Below are 14346 nucleotides of genomic sequence, written 5' to 3' on the forward strand. Positions count from 1 at the left end.
TAATAAGTCAAAATATGTTTTAAGTACGAATTTGAAATATTCAGGGTACGTAGCTCGTCCACGGGAAACTTTGGAACTGAAAATTTCAATAACCTTGAACACTGCCTTCAAGGTCATTCAAAAATTATATCGAGAATCGTTTAGTTTAGAAACTTGGTTCCAATAAGAAAAGTCCTATGGCATTTTAAGGTCAAATGACATTTACCTCATGACCATTAGGCAATCAGAAGCCGATTCAATAAAGGTAAAATCCAAAAAGTCATGGGGAAAATAAGACCAAGTGTTGATACATGTAAGTATGAAACAGAACACGCGTTTAATCATTGATGGAAATGAACACGCTAAGGATGCATTTGGTGTCTTTTTAGAACCTTCCAAATGTAAGTACACGATAGTCCCAATTTGAAATGAGTTGCTCTTGATAAGTTTGTCATGAAAATTTCGGTTACTAAACGCAAGTGGTATCTTTAATATTAACACTTCATATTCTTTCCTTGTCCTTCTAGCTGAAATTGACCTCTCAAAAGCATGTCTGTGAGGGGTTTTAAGCCAGGCCAGGTCAATTTGACTACCGCCCCCCCCCCTTCCTTACCCGACAATGACTCATTTTTAAAATTAACTTTCCCCGTAGAAGGAAAAATCATCTAGACCAGGGAAATTTCCATCGGTTAGGTAAAATGAAAATAATTGAGTTTATTCAGAAATTCACGAATCGAAAATATCTAACACTCGTAATCTCTTCGGCAAATCAGTTGAACGTTATGGTTAGGTTATATTATATTGCTATACGAATAGCTTCTTTGGGTTGAAAATTTACTCTGGCGCTTAAGAATATTTTAGCCATGATTATGGAGAGCCTTTTCTACGTTTAGTCACCTATAAAAATGCAGTTGATAATCCTAAATAATTTCCTGATAATATTTATACATATTGAATATTATCGTTCACTGGCAACGAAGCGATTTAAAATTATTTAAAATACGGTTTGGCGCTGAGCCTAGACAAATCTGAAAAATGTTAGATATTTCCTGTAATATTTTTTTTATTTTCGATTCATCGGCATGATAATCAATGGCTCAGCGGTAAACAATTCGCCTGTGCTCAATATGACCCAGGTTTGATTCCTGGCCACGACAGTATTAAATATTAAATAAGTAATTAAATTTTAATTTTATCTATAATTATTAAAAAACGATGGAATAAAATGACGCTAATACGTGTATAATAGCTTAAATAAATAAATAAATAAATAAATACGGACTGTTTTTCTTAATATCATTTACGCGTAGTATGTGTCGGTGGCTCCGTGGAAGAACATGTATTAGCCTGACAAACAAGAGGGCCCGGGTTCGATTCCTGATCGCCGGATATGTTTTTATGTAGGAGCTAAATACTCCACGTTTACAAATCCGTAGCTTTGACTGTACTAATGAGATAACGGGCAATCTTTAGAGCATGTACCTTTACAGGTTATGTGTCAGTGGTTAGCCCTCAGTTTTTATTTAAAAGCAAGCCGCAATATATGAATTTCTTCTGCGCAGTAATTTAAATCGAACACGAAATCTCGCTATGTAAATAGGAGTCGAAATGTAAAACTATTGATTTACGATTCCGCTTAAGTTGAATTTCTAATTTTCAGTGAAAAGTAATAAGCCCGGTGGTTTTATGGAAGAACATTCGCCTTCCAAGCAGAAAGGCCCGAGTTCAAAACTCACCCTTCACTTTCGCAAATTGATCATACGACGTATAACGTGAACATTTGGAGGGAGACCTACCACTTGTATGCTAAGACGTTTCACCTTACCTTTACCTTTCGGTCCGTCAAAAAATTCAATAATGAGGGGCTGATCACTCCCCGTAATCGGTGTACAGGCCTGTAGCTTTGACTTCACTGATTACGTAAGTGAGTACGGATTTAGCACTACCAAAGGCTGTACTCATTTTCATATTTATTTAATCGGTGTACAGATTATGAGAGAGTGGTTAGCCCCTCGGTCAATAACTAGTAACAGAGGGAGAGTAGAATACCAAAACCCCAACATACGCCATAATGCCAAAATAACACGCACTTACGCACAAACTACTTACACTAACCACGGCCAACTTAGATCTGTTCTCGCTGCACTCGCACGAGAAGGCCCGCCAGCTTGAAACGACTCATATGTTAACGAGTGTATGGGAAATTCACGTTTTACGCGAAAATATTCCGCTTTGGGCGCCAAAATACGGGAGTATCTTCCTAATGCTTTCCTATGGGAAAATATTTTGTAAAGTGGATCACTTTTCCGAATCTTTTTCGTAATGTTACCGATTTACGTCATTGCCGAGTTTCTTATATGAAATCAAGTACGTTTCATTAATAATTTCAAGCCTAATATCGTAATTATCCATCATTTGGTTCGCTCACAATCTATTTTTAAAATCGGCGATATTTTTAAGGCGAGGAAGCGTCTCCGCATCGGATTTTAAGCCTTGGAGTCGTCTCGCGCGCGCGAGATTTGAAAATGTAAAACTGAGAACAGTAAATAAAATAGTAAATAAAACACAGTGTTTTGCCTCTTTTTTTTAACTTCAATTATTATGTTTCAATAAAAAACCCGTAATAAACATCATTTAAAATGGTAAAAGTTTGTTGTGTACCGTTCTATTAAATCTACAGATAAAAAAAACCGCTTATGTAATAGGTGAAAACTATTCGTCGATCCCGGATTGCAACGCTGATAGTCCGTGATTGAAATGTGACGTCATAAAAATCCTTGTTCAGTCTGAGATTTTTGTGGCGAATAGTTGTACCGCGGACTGTTGGATTGGTTGTTTAAAAATGGCGGAAGGTTTAACTGATGTGATCTTGATGGACGTGGTAGAGGAGTTTTTAGATTATTCATGCTCGGAATCGTCTGACGAAGAAACAGAAATAATTGAGAGGGTATCATGTATAGCAAGGAATTTTCGAATGAGTATCATAAATTATGGCGAAATATTAGTAAGTCGCTATCACGATGTCGAGTTTAGGAGCATGTTTAGAGTTTCACCTGACAAGTTTGAAGAATTAGAAAGAAAATTTGGAGCTTCAAAATATTATCCCGGAATGCCTCTGCAAGTTAAGTTATCATTTTTGTGTCGTATAACAAATGTACTTAAATAATTATATCTATTAACAGTTGGTGGAAGGCTGGTTATGTCTCCTAAAACACACATGTTAGTTTTCTTGTGGTTTGTTGGCCATCGAAATGTGTCATTCAGGGAAATGTCGGACCGATTTAATGTCACAGAAAATAGCGTACGAAACATTTTAATCAGAGTCAACAAGTTTTTGGATAGTATTTCTAAAAATGTACTAAGTTGGCCAGATGATAAAGAAGGCGTAAAAAATAAGTTTCAAAATATCGCAGAATTTCCCAATGTTTTAGGTTGTGGATAATGAATAATTATGAAACAAAAATGTACTGATGTAATATTATTTAAAGGTTGTGTAGATGGAACCCATGTAAGGATACCAGCTCCAAAACACCATCCAGGAATTTATTTTAATAGGAAAAAAGAATATTCTCTACAGGTATACATGTAGATTTCCTACACCGTTCAATAATAATAGTTCCAAATAAGGAAATAACGTCAAACGTTCCCCAAATCCTTTTACGAGTAAATGGAACCAGGACCGTGTTATTAGGATTGACCGTGAGGTTAACCTCCTTGCACTGTTACTCGACTGATGCGAGAGCTCTCCTCATCACATCCTTCACTGTTGTTGGGAGTTTCCAAGTGATGACGTGGGAAATGTCAAACTGACTTACTATCATGTAAAGTTACTCGACTTGAGACTCAATTCTGTTTACGACTTTAAACAAGTTGGCAAGCCAAAATATACCTCTCCTCGGAAGAATTGTCTCTAGTGGTATTAATTTCGAGATAACCCTTAAAGATATATCTCCGCAATTTAGAGTTATTTGTAAAAATTGTATCCCAGTTCTATCCCGCCCGGTATAAAATTTTAATTTTAATTTAAATAATTGAGACGAAACGACCAATTTTAATTTATTCAGAATATCATAAGTTAAGTAGTTACAACAGTGAGTTAGACGTACTATAACAATGCACACTTGAATTAAACCCTTTTTACAGTACAAGTTTATCAGTTGAATATAATACAAAGCAAATTTTAATGAAAGAAATATCTACAGAGGGTATTATAACGACCTTTCGCTTTTTGGTTTATACTTTAACGGAATCGGGCCGATTTTAATTAAACGATAGATTATCGAAATTTTGTTAAAAGAATATTCCCTAAGGCCGCGCGATAAATTTACGAGAATAATTTCCCGTCGCCGTTATATCGAAAATTTATTTGATTCGGGATTGCCAGAACTGTAATGTTGTGGGCGAGTGATTAGAAAATAAAATGGCAACCAGAATTATGCAAAATTATAAATGTTTATTTTTATTCAGAACAGTCTATGGAACGTTCTACATTTAAATTTCATCAATGACCCAACAATATATATCACTTCTACGTAATTGTACAGAACTGGTACTCAAGTGTCTAAGACTAGATTTGTCTTAGTTCATCGTGATTGAAACATAAACCAAAACACATTTACACTTAAGTAAATATCATAAATTATACTGAGTAATTTTAACTAAATTCAAACTACCTAACTATAAACTCTGTCTTAATTAACAGCTGAGAGCTGTTCGCTACTAATTACTTCCAATCTACTTAATTACCCTCACAGGTTGAGTTGATAATTTCAAGGGTATAATTAGGTTATTCCAATTCCAAAAATAATAACAATCAATTTTATCTTACAGCTGACTTGAGTTAGTTCACAATTACTTTAAAACTTTCAGTCTTAAACACGCACTGTTCATACACTTAAGTCCATTCACTCACGTTCCAAACGCGAAACACAATTTAACTCTTTTCTTGACCGAAGACCGAACATACTAATTAAAACCGCAAAGTTACCTCATAACTTTTGACCGACACCAGGAACCCGTCCTGTAATAGTTCGTCTGACAGCCAAGAACTAAGAAAGACGATTTCCTCTATATTGACGGCAACGGCTTTATATACATCTATTGTGTGGGTTTTTGTTTTGACCCGTCGAGATTTGACTAAAATTCGAAAAATTTAAGAGATTATATTTTTTACCCGGTTTAGTTGATAGTTCCCCACACGGTGGTGCTATATTATTACTTTGATATAGTTTCCGCGGGAGTTTTGATTAAATATCCTTTTTCTAAGCGTTATTAAAAGGTAACAATTAACTACTTTTTGTGTTTTAACGCAATTTTGTTAGGAATTTAACAAAAATTTAAAACAAAACAAAAAACCGTACCAAAGAATAAACAAACAAAGTTCAATAAACAATATATATACAGATATTGTATTAATCCGTTTAGTAAAAAAACCCGCCTTATCATAATTGTTCCTTTACTTTAACATTTTCCTCAAGGAAGTCAATGGCTCGGCGGTGAACTATCCGCATTGTTACATTGCGACCCGAGTTCAATTCCTGATCACGATCAAATTTTACATTAAAATACTAAAATATTTAATTAAGTATAAGATTAATATAATTTATAAATATTTAATTAAATATAAGATTAATATAATTTATAAATATTTAATTAAATATAAGATTAATATAATTTATAAATATTTAATTAAATATAAGATTAATATAATTTATAAATATTTAATTAAATATAAGATTAATATAATTTATAAATATTTAATTAAATATAAGATTAATATAATTTATAAATATTTAATTAAATATAAGATTAATATAATTTATAAATATTTAATTAAATATAAGATTAATATAATTTATAAATATTTAATTAAATATAAGATTAATATAATTTATAAATATTTCATTAAATATAAGATTAATATGATTTATAAATATTTAATTAAATATAAGATTAATATAATTTATAAATATTTCATTAAATATAAGATTAATATAATTAATACATATTTAATTAAATATAAGATTAATATAATTTATAAATATTTAATTAAATATAAGATTAATATAATTTATAAATATTTAATTAAATATAAGATTAATATAATTTATAAATATTTAATTAAATATAAGATTAATATAATTTATAAATATTTAATTAAATATAAGATTAATATAATTTATAAATATTTAATTAAATATAAGATTAATATAATTTATAAATATTTAATTAAATATAAGATTAATATAATTTATAAATATTTAATTAAATATAAGATTAATATAATTTATAAATATTTAATTAAATATAAGATTAATATAATTTATAAATATTTAATTAAATATAAGATTAATATAATTTATAAATATTTAATTAAATATAAGATTAATATAATTTATAAATATTTAATTAAATATAAGATTAATATAATTTATAAATATTTAATTAAATATAAGATTAATATAATTTATAAATATTTAATTAAATATAAGATTAATATAATTTATAAATATTTAATTAAATATAAGATTAATATAATTTATAAATATTTAATTAAATATAAGATTAATATAATTTATAAATATTTAATTAAATATAAGATTAATATAATTTATAAATATTTAAAATTATGTAGAATCAATTATAGTCCCTAACGTTATAACTTTGTAAAGGACATTCGCCAAAACTGTTTTTTAGAAAACCACCTTAAACTAAGAAGAGTTGGTGGCTGAGTGGTTAGAGTACATCTCTTGCACGAGGCAGACCCGGGATCGATTCCCGGCCGGCGCCAATAAATCGCAAATTGATACTAAGTAATAAAGAAGAAATTGGAGAGATTACGGCCATACTTACGCAACAGACCCAACATCCACAGGCATCATAACACAAACACAACAAACTCCACACCCACAACATTCACAACACGAACTCAACATTCACAACAAACTCAACACCCGCAACCATCTCAACACTAACTCAACATTCACATAAACATAAGCATTACAATAACGAAATATCCAATCAAACTGAGTTAAAACTGTCGCGACAGTGAGCGTTGACGAAAAAGTACCAACCAAACCAAACCCGATCGCAAATCAATCCGTTAACGCTCACCGTCACACGGTGGTTTTGCCAACCTTTCGAGAAACTGCGAACGCAGTGGGCCAAGAAACTGCGTACGCAGTGATTACCCTTTGCCCCGAAAATGCAGGCCACACACACACACACCCACAGACGGACACGCTTGTTGTATAATCCCTTGTAAAAAGGACTCTCCTACCCCCAATATATAAAAGTATATCGTTCATTCATTTTGTTTTTAATTTTCTTAAAGGTTCAAATTATATGTGGCCCTGACAAAAAGATACTTGATGTTTTCACGGGATATCCCGGGTCGGTCCATGATGCCCGTGTTTTTGAAAATTGTTTTATTTACCCAGAGCTTCCACAAATCTGCAAAGGCAAAATATTTTGACTTTTACAGCGACCTTCACTTAATGTTGCTTTAAAAACTGGTTTCACTGGGAATCAAATCTACCGCGCTTTAAAATTCACAGCATCCTATAATAAATCTGCTTGCTTTTTTGGCAATCTCAAGCCAAACTACCATTTTGAGTGCGTTTTAAGAAGGTTCATCGAGATTACCAGTGGAAACTGCTGTTATAGTGGACAATTCATAAAAACTTAATAATAATTCTTATTTATTTTAATAGATGGATACATTTTAGGGGATAGTGCATATCCATTAGAGACATATTGTATGACTCCTTTTAAAGACAATGGCCATTTAAATGTCACGCAGAAAGCATTTAATAAGAAACTGAGCAAGACTCGAGTATTAGTAGAGAATACAATTGGAGATTTAAAGAAAAGATTTCCAATTACTAAAAGCTCTGATTTGAGGAATCTAGAACTACTTTTCGATATCATTATATCGTGTTCGGTTCTTCATAATATAGGTGATGAAAATGATTTAAATGAGCTCGAAACAAGCGACACTTCAGATTCAGACGCTGAAAGTATCCCAGACGCTGAGTGTGGAAATGAAGGTAGGCAACAAAAAACTAAAGCGGTATTGTTGATAGAAATTGAGCAAATGAAAAAACAAAGACCAATAAAAATATAATCAAATTAATTTTAATGAAATCTATAAGGTATCACAGTTTTGTCAGTTTCTTAAAATAAAAAAGCTCACTGAAAGACATGGTCTTTTTGATTATGTATTTTAACCTACTGAGGTAATTCCGTGTTACTTCGGTTTCCCCTTCCATAAAAACTTGTCTAGGTTAACGGTAATAGTTAGTGTAGGGAGCTGTTGGCTCGATCTCGTGGCATGCAGGGCTTGCCACCACCCTCCTACGCATTGTAACCCGGCCACCTGAATTAAGGGCTACAAAAGTCGCATGATGACTTAGGCCTAAGGTGGTGCCTTGGGTATTAGCCTAGCTGATTATTATTATTATTATTATTCCTTTGCTTACTAGCTTATTTACAATTTCATTGTAAAGCTTCATTCTTTCCTCGTGTTGCTTTTTCCTAAAATCCATTTTTTCCTCATGACGAGCTTGGATATCTTCACGCAGTTTTCCGAGTTCCTGAGCAACTGTCAAACGTCTTTTAGGTTTATCTTTCTTTGAGGAACTTTGAGCATTGTCTCCGTTTTCTTCTAAATCAATCCTCGAAGATTCCAATAGACATGAGTCTTGCTCGTTGTCCGACCCTAAACTATGAGATGCAAATTCTTGACTAGTAACATTTCCAAGAAGGACCGAGTTCCTGTAGACAGTTAACCATTTGTAAGTTCCCAAAGTAAAACGTTTATTAGAAATATTTTTACTTTTGCTGAAAAATATTTCTTATTTGTTGTTGTCCAACTTTTTGGCCTGGTCCCCTCATTACAACTGGCGTAATATTAGGTTTGTTGAGTAAAACCTCTTATAATTCTCTAATAAAAGAAATATATATAATATAATACATTAAAGGCCTGATTTCAGTGATGGGTCCCTAATTCAAAACTTCTTAATTTCTGTGATAGCATAACAAAGGTCTGTATGGTATCAGTCGTGCATTCCCATGCACGACTGATAAACAAACTTACGAATTTCGAGTTCATACTTTACCCAATGGAAGAAGGAACACTTTGCCCTGATACTACGAATGCGTTTCCACAGCCACACACACACACACACGCACACCCACCCACACACACACACACACTCACACACACACGACTCGTAGACTTCCTGTTGACGTTGTGACACATACCGCACGAAAAAGACCAATTTCCAATATCATATAATGCCTCACACACCTAGGAAATCAATGACTGCATTAGGAATCGTAGATGTCCAAATATCCACACCAATAAAAAATTTATTAACAAGAAGCGAAAATCTTACCATTCACAAAGCACAGAAGCCACTTGACTAAACGACAGCTCGTATATCAATAAATGACCGTTGACGGAATAGTTAGGGCTCTTTATAAATAAAAACAAACGAACCCAGTTGATGAACTGCATTAAACATCTTAATCAGTGGAGAAAACGTTTAAAATAAATTACGAAGTAATGACAACCCAGTTAAAAACAAGACCACTTCGATATTTTCTTCATAAATGAACTATTAAGCTTGAAAACAAATACGCTAAACACACAATAGATAAGAATATACGACTGAAAAAAGTAAATAAATTACAAAAAACTAACTACCCTTTAACCATCTTATCTGCTGACTGCGCTAAAACAAGATTTGACCTTTAAAATTTCATACGTAAACAATATAGACTTTAAAACCCATTAATATACTCTTCCGCTAAGCTGAGTATATAATTTTCTAAGAAATGTAATATGTATCGGTGGTTCTGTGGTAGAACTTCGCCTGTCATATAGAAGGGCTCGGGTTCGAAACCTGGGCGGCGCCTTCTTTTTAATCAACAGAGAAGACGTTACATTAGGATATCTTCAATGCAATAATTTAAATGAAACACGAAATTTCGTTCTATTTTAATAACAAGCACCGGTGGCTCTTTGCTAGAGCACTCACCTGCCATGCAGGACGGTCCGGGTTCAAAACCCGTCCGATGATATCGTAATTTGATAATAGGACGTATACCGTGAACATTTGGTGGACACCCCACCTTATGGACGTTGAGACGTTTATCGTAACCCTCAGCAATCGGTCCGTTCGAAAAGTCAATACATAAACGTTGGAGAGTAGAACACAAACGAAACACTAACATCACAAAACCACAACACTACACAATATACATCTACATTACAATCGCAACATCTCGAAAACGACTACTAAGGCCCAACCGTCGCGGCAGTGAGCGTTGACGAACAAAACACCAAAAAACCACAAACGCAAATATTATCCGTTAACGCTCACCGTCACGGCAGTTTTGCCACAATTTAGAATCAAAGAAACTGCGTACGCAGTGATTACGCATTACGCTTTGCCCCGAAACTGCGAACGCGTTCCCAGGACACACACACAGACACGGTGATTGTATAACCCCTTCTAGGTTACATAGTACCCTCGGAGAGGTAAAAACAAAATAAACATCTACGTAAGGTGTTTATAATCTTCCCACCCAAACAAATATTACATTTATTTTCAACACGGTTTTACTGGTATTTAAACTTTAGAGATATAAACGTCAATGGCTCATCGGTAAAACGTACGCGTCATAGGAATGTGACCCGGGTTCGATTCCTGACGACGATCGTATTTAACTACAAATTGAACAATTTCCACATCTGAAAATTTTATACATATCAAAAAAAATAAAATGGTACAGGAAAAATTTACGTTAATAACTTTAACTTAAAACACTTTCGCCAAAGCTGTTTTAGAAAAAAAAACACCGTAGCTTAACAAGCGTCGGTGGCTGAGGTGTTAGAGTAAATCTCTCGTCGCAGCAGACCCGGGTGCGATTCCCGGCAGGCGCCAATAAATCGCAAATTAACACTAAGACGAAACCCTGTCATTGGACGTTGAGAGGTTGCCGTAACACTCAGCACTCGGTCCGTCCCAAAAGTCAATAAGAAGAAGAAAACGCCCGTACAAACACGAAAAACACAAACACAACACACTCAACAAATACAAACACAACAAACGCAACACCCACAACCGTCATAACACAAATCAACATTCACACCCTACACATAAACATTACAATAACGAACTATCCAATCAAACTGACTTAAAACTGTCGCGACTGTGAGCGTTAACGAAAAAAAACCGTCCAAACCAAACCCAGCCGCAAATTAAACCGTTAACGCTCACCGTCACACGGTGGTTTTATCAACATTTCGAGAAACTGCGTACGTAATGATTAAGCTTTGCACGGAAAATGCAGGACAGACAGACAGACACACAGACACGGTGATTGTATAAAAGAAACGTCAGACGAAAATAAATCATAAAGCCTAATTCTTTTAAATAATAATACACTCCGCGGTTTGTTAAAATGATCATTTTTATCTCTCCGAGGGGACAAAGTCCCCTAGGAGGGGTTATACAACGACCGTGTCTGTCTGTGGGTTTGTGGGTCCTGTCAGGCCTGCGAACGCGTTCGCATTTTCGGTGCAAAGTGTAATCACTGCGTGCGCTGTTTCTCGAGATCTCTGCGTTCGCAGTTTCTCGAAGGGTTGGCAAAACCACCGTGTGACGGTGAGCGTTAACGGAATCATTGGCGGTTTGGTTTGGAATGTGTTTTTTCGCTCACCGTCGTGACGGTTCGGTGTATTAAGTTTTTGTAATGTTTATGCGTAGGTTGTGAGTGTTGAGTTTGTTGTGTTTATATGGGCGTTTTCTCTCCAACTTCTTCCTAATGACTTTGGGACGGACCGAGTGCTGAGTGTAATGCTACCTCTCAACGTCCAATGGCAGAGTTTTCACCAGTTGTACACGGTATTCGTCTTAGTATCAATTTGCATCGGGCGGGATTTGAACCCGGGACCTCCTGCTTGACAGGCGGACGTTCTACCACAGAACCACCGACACTTATTACGCTTTGTTGACAAATTAGACCTTCAGCTTTATCGGAAGCGTATTTAATAGAGTACGAAATTTTGGTTTAATTGAAATAGAATTGAAATTGAAATTATTGCATCGAAGAAATTATAATTTAGCGTTTCTCTATTGATTAAAAACAAATGCGCCACCCAGGTTTCGAACCCAGGCCATTCGGCTTGACAGTCGAGCGCTCTACCACAGAACCACCGATAGCTGCTTAGGTTCACTGAAATTAAGACACGTATCGTAAGCATAATAGGTAATAAAGTCTTTTTTTATTAATGAATTTATGAAGGCCTAATCTGGTTTTTTTACGAATGAAATTTTAAAGGTTAAATCTTGTGTTAGCGCAGTCAGCCGTGATAAGAGTGTTAAAGGGTAGACCCTGTGGGTGGTCCACTTTGTTAGTTTTTTTGTTATTTATTTACGGGTATTCTTAACGACCTATATATAGTTGTGTTAATTCAAAGGAGATAATTTAACGTTAATTGCTTTAAGAGCTGGCGGTTAGTCAAGTGGCTCTCTGTGCTTTGTTGATGGTAAGGTTTTTGCTTCTTGTAAATATATTTGGTGTGGATATTTGGATATCTACGATTTCTAACGCAGTCAATGATTTCCTGGGTGTGCGAGTCATTATATGATATTGGAAATTGGACGGCATTGGTCTTTTTCATGCGGTATGTGTCACAACGTCAACTGGAAGTCTACGAGCGTTGAAATAAAATGAGCGTTAAAGATGCGGCAAGTATTTCGTAAGCGAGAAAAATACAAATACCATCTGTAGATATTTCTTTCATTAAAATTTCCTTAGTATTATATTCAACTGATAAACATGTACTGTAAAAAGGGTTAAATTCAATTGTGCATTGTTTTAGTAAGTCTAACTCGCTGTTGTAACTACTTAATTTATAATATTCTGAATAAATTAAACTCGATTGTTTCGTCTCAATTATTTAAATTAAAATTAAAATTTTATACCAGGCAGGGTTTGAACCGAGAAAACGTTTTTCGTAAATAACTCTGAATTGCGGAGATATCTTTGGGGATCGTGTCGAGAAATTAATACCACTAGGGACCATTCTTCCGAGGAGAGGTATATTTTGGCTTGCCAACTTGTTTAAATTAAAAATATAAGGGTGTGTTCAAATATTTATGTTGCACAGCTAACTGATATGGATAATTTTTTAACTAATTGAGACCGGTCAATTTTAACTGCGAATAATTATCTATGGATAACACTAAGATTGCTTAATCAGGGATAAAAGTTAACTGAACGCCGACTGTTTTGTCGTGGGTTGAAGAAACAGGACAGATCGCAATTTTAGGGTTATAAAAATATTTATTACAACTGGATCATATTGAAGTAGATTTACAAAGTCAATGTATCAATTATTTTGACATTAGCTTATATATCAAATATTAAAAAACATAATTCATTTAAATTAAGCAACGTTATACATAAAAAACCCAGTTACAAATATAAATTCTAAAAAACAATAATATTTACATTGGTTTAAACTTGACTATCTTTTTATTTTATATTTGAAACCTAACACCGACCTCTAGTAATGGGAAAATGACCTTTTCAGATTAGCTGTTAAAGATGTGGTTATAGGTAAGCTTTCTTTTTCATAAATAATGTATTGTATATTGTACTTCTCTAATCTTTTTTCTAATACAGACGCTGTGAGGGCAAACAACTCGTACAAAAACCTTCAACAGTCTGATATAGAAAATAAAAAAACCTCGGGGACCAACTCGGCGGAACAAACAGCTATACCCAAGTGATTCATTGATACTAACTTGTTCTAAATAGGAACTTCAGCTTCGCTCGATCATTGTGTTATTCACTGGACATAAATTTGATTTATTTACGCTTGACAATTAATGTAGTTAAGTTTTTGTTAAAAAACAAGTCGATGATTTATTCGTCCCTGTTAAAGACTAGATCTTTTTTTAAGCTCTAAATTTCTAATGGTTCTCTTACATTTAGGTTTCCATAATTGTCGTTTTTATAAATAATTTTACTATTTTCAACTACCATTCGTGGTGGGGGTTGTTCTTTGCGAGTTCTGCTAGTCCTGATTCATAATATTTAGTGTTTTTATATCAATTTTATGTTCGTTTAGACGAAATTTCAAATTGCGTTTTGTTTGACCTACATATACACACCTACCAGTACACGATTGATATGTGAGACGCAAGTGTATACAATGGGCATTTGGGGACATTTTTTATTGGCTTAATTAGTAGACAATATGATGATTAATAAGTGTCCATAGTGAATTTAATCAAACACTCGTTACGCAACATCAAACACACCGATTTTATATGTGGAGACTTGAAA

Source organism: Leiobunum rupestre, chromosome 1, assembly GCF_980474605.1.
Source record: "Leiobunum rupestre chromosome 1, qqLeiRupe1.1.hap1, whole genome shotgun sequence".
Classification (NCBI taxonomy): Eukaryota; Metazoa; Arthropoda; class Arachnida; order Opiliones; family Sclerosomatidae; genus Leiobunum; species Leiobunum rupestre.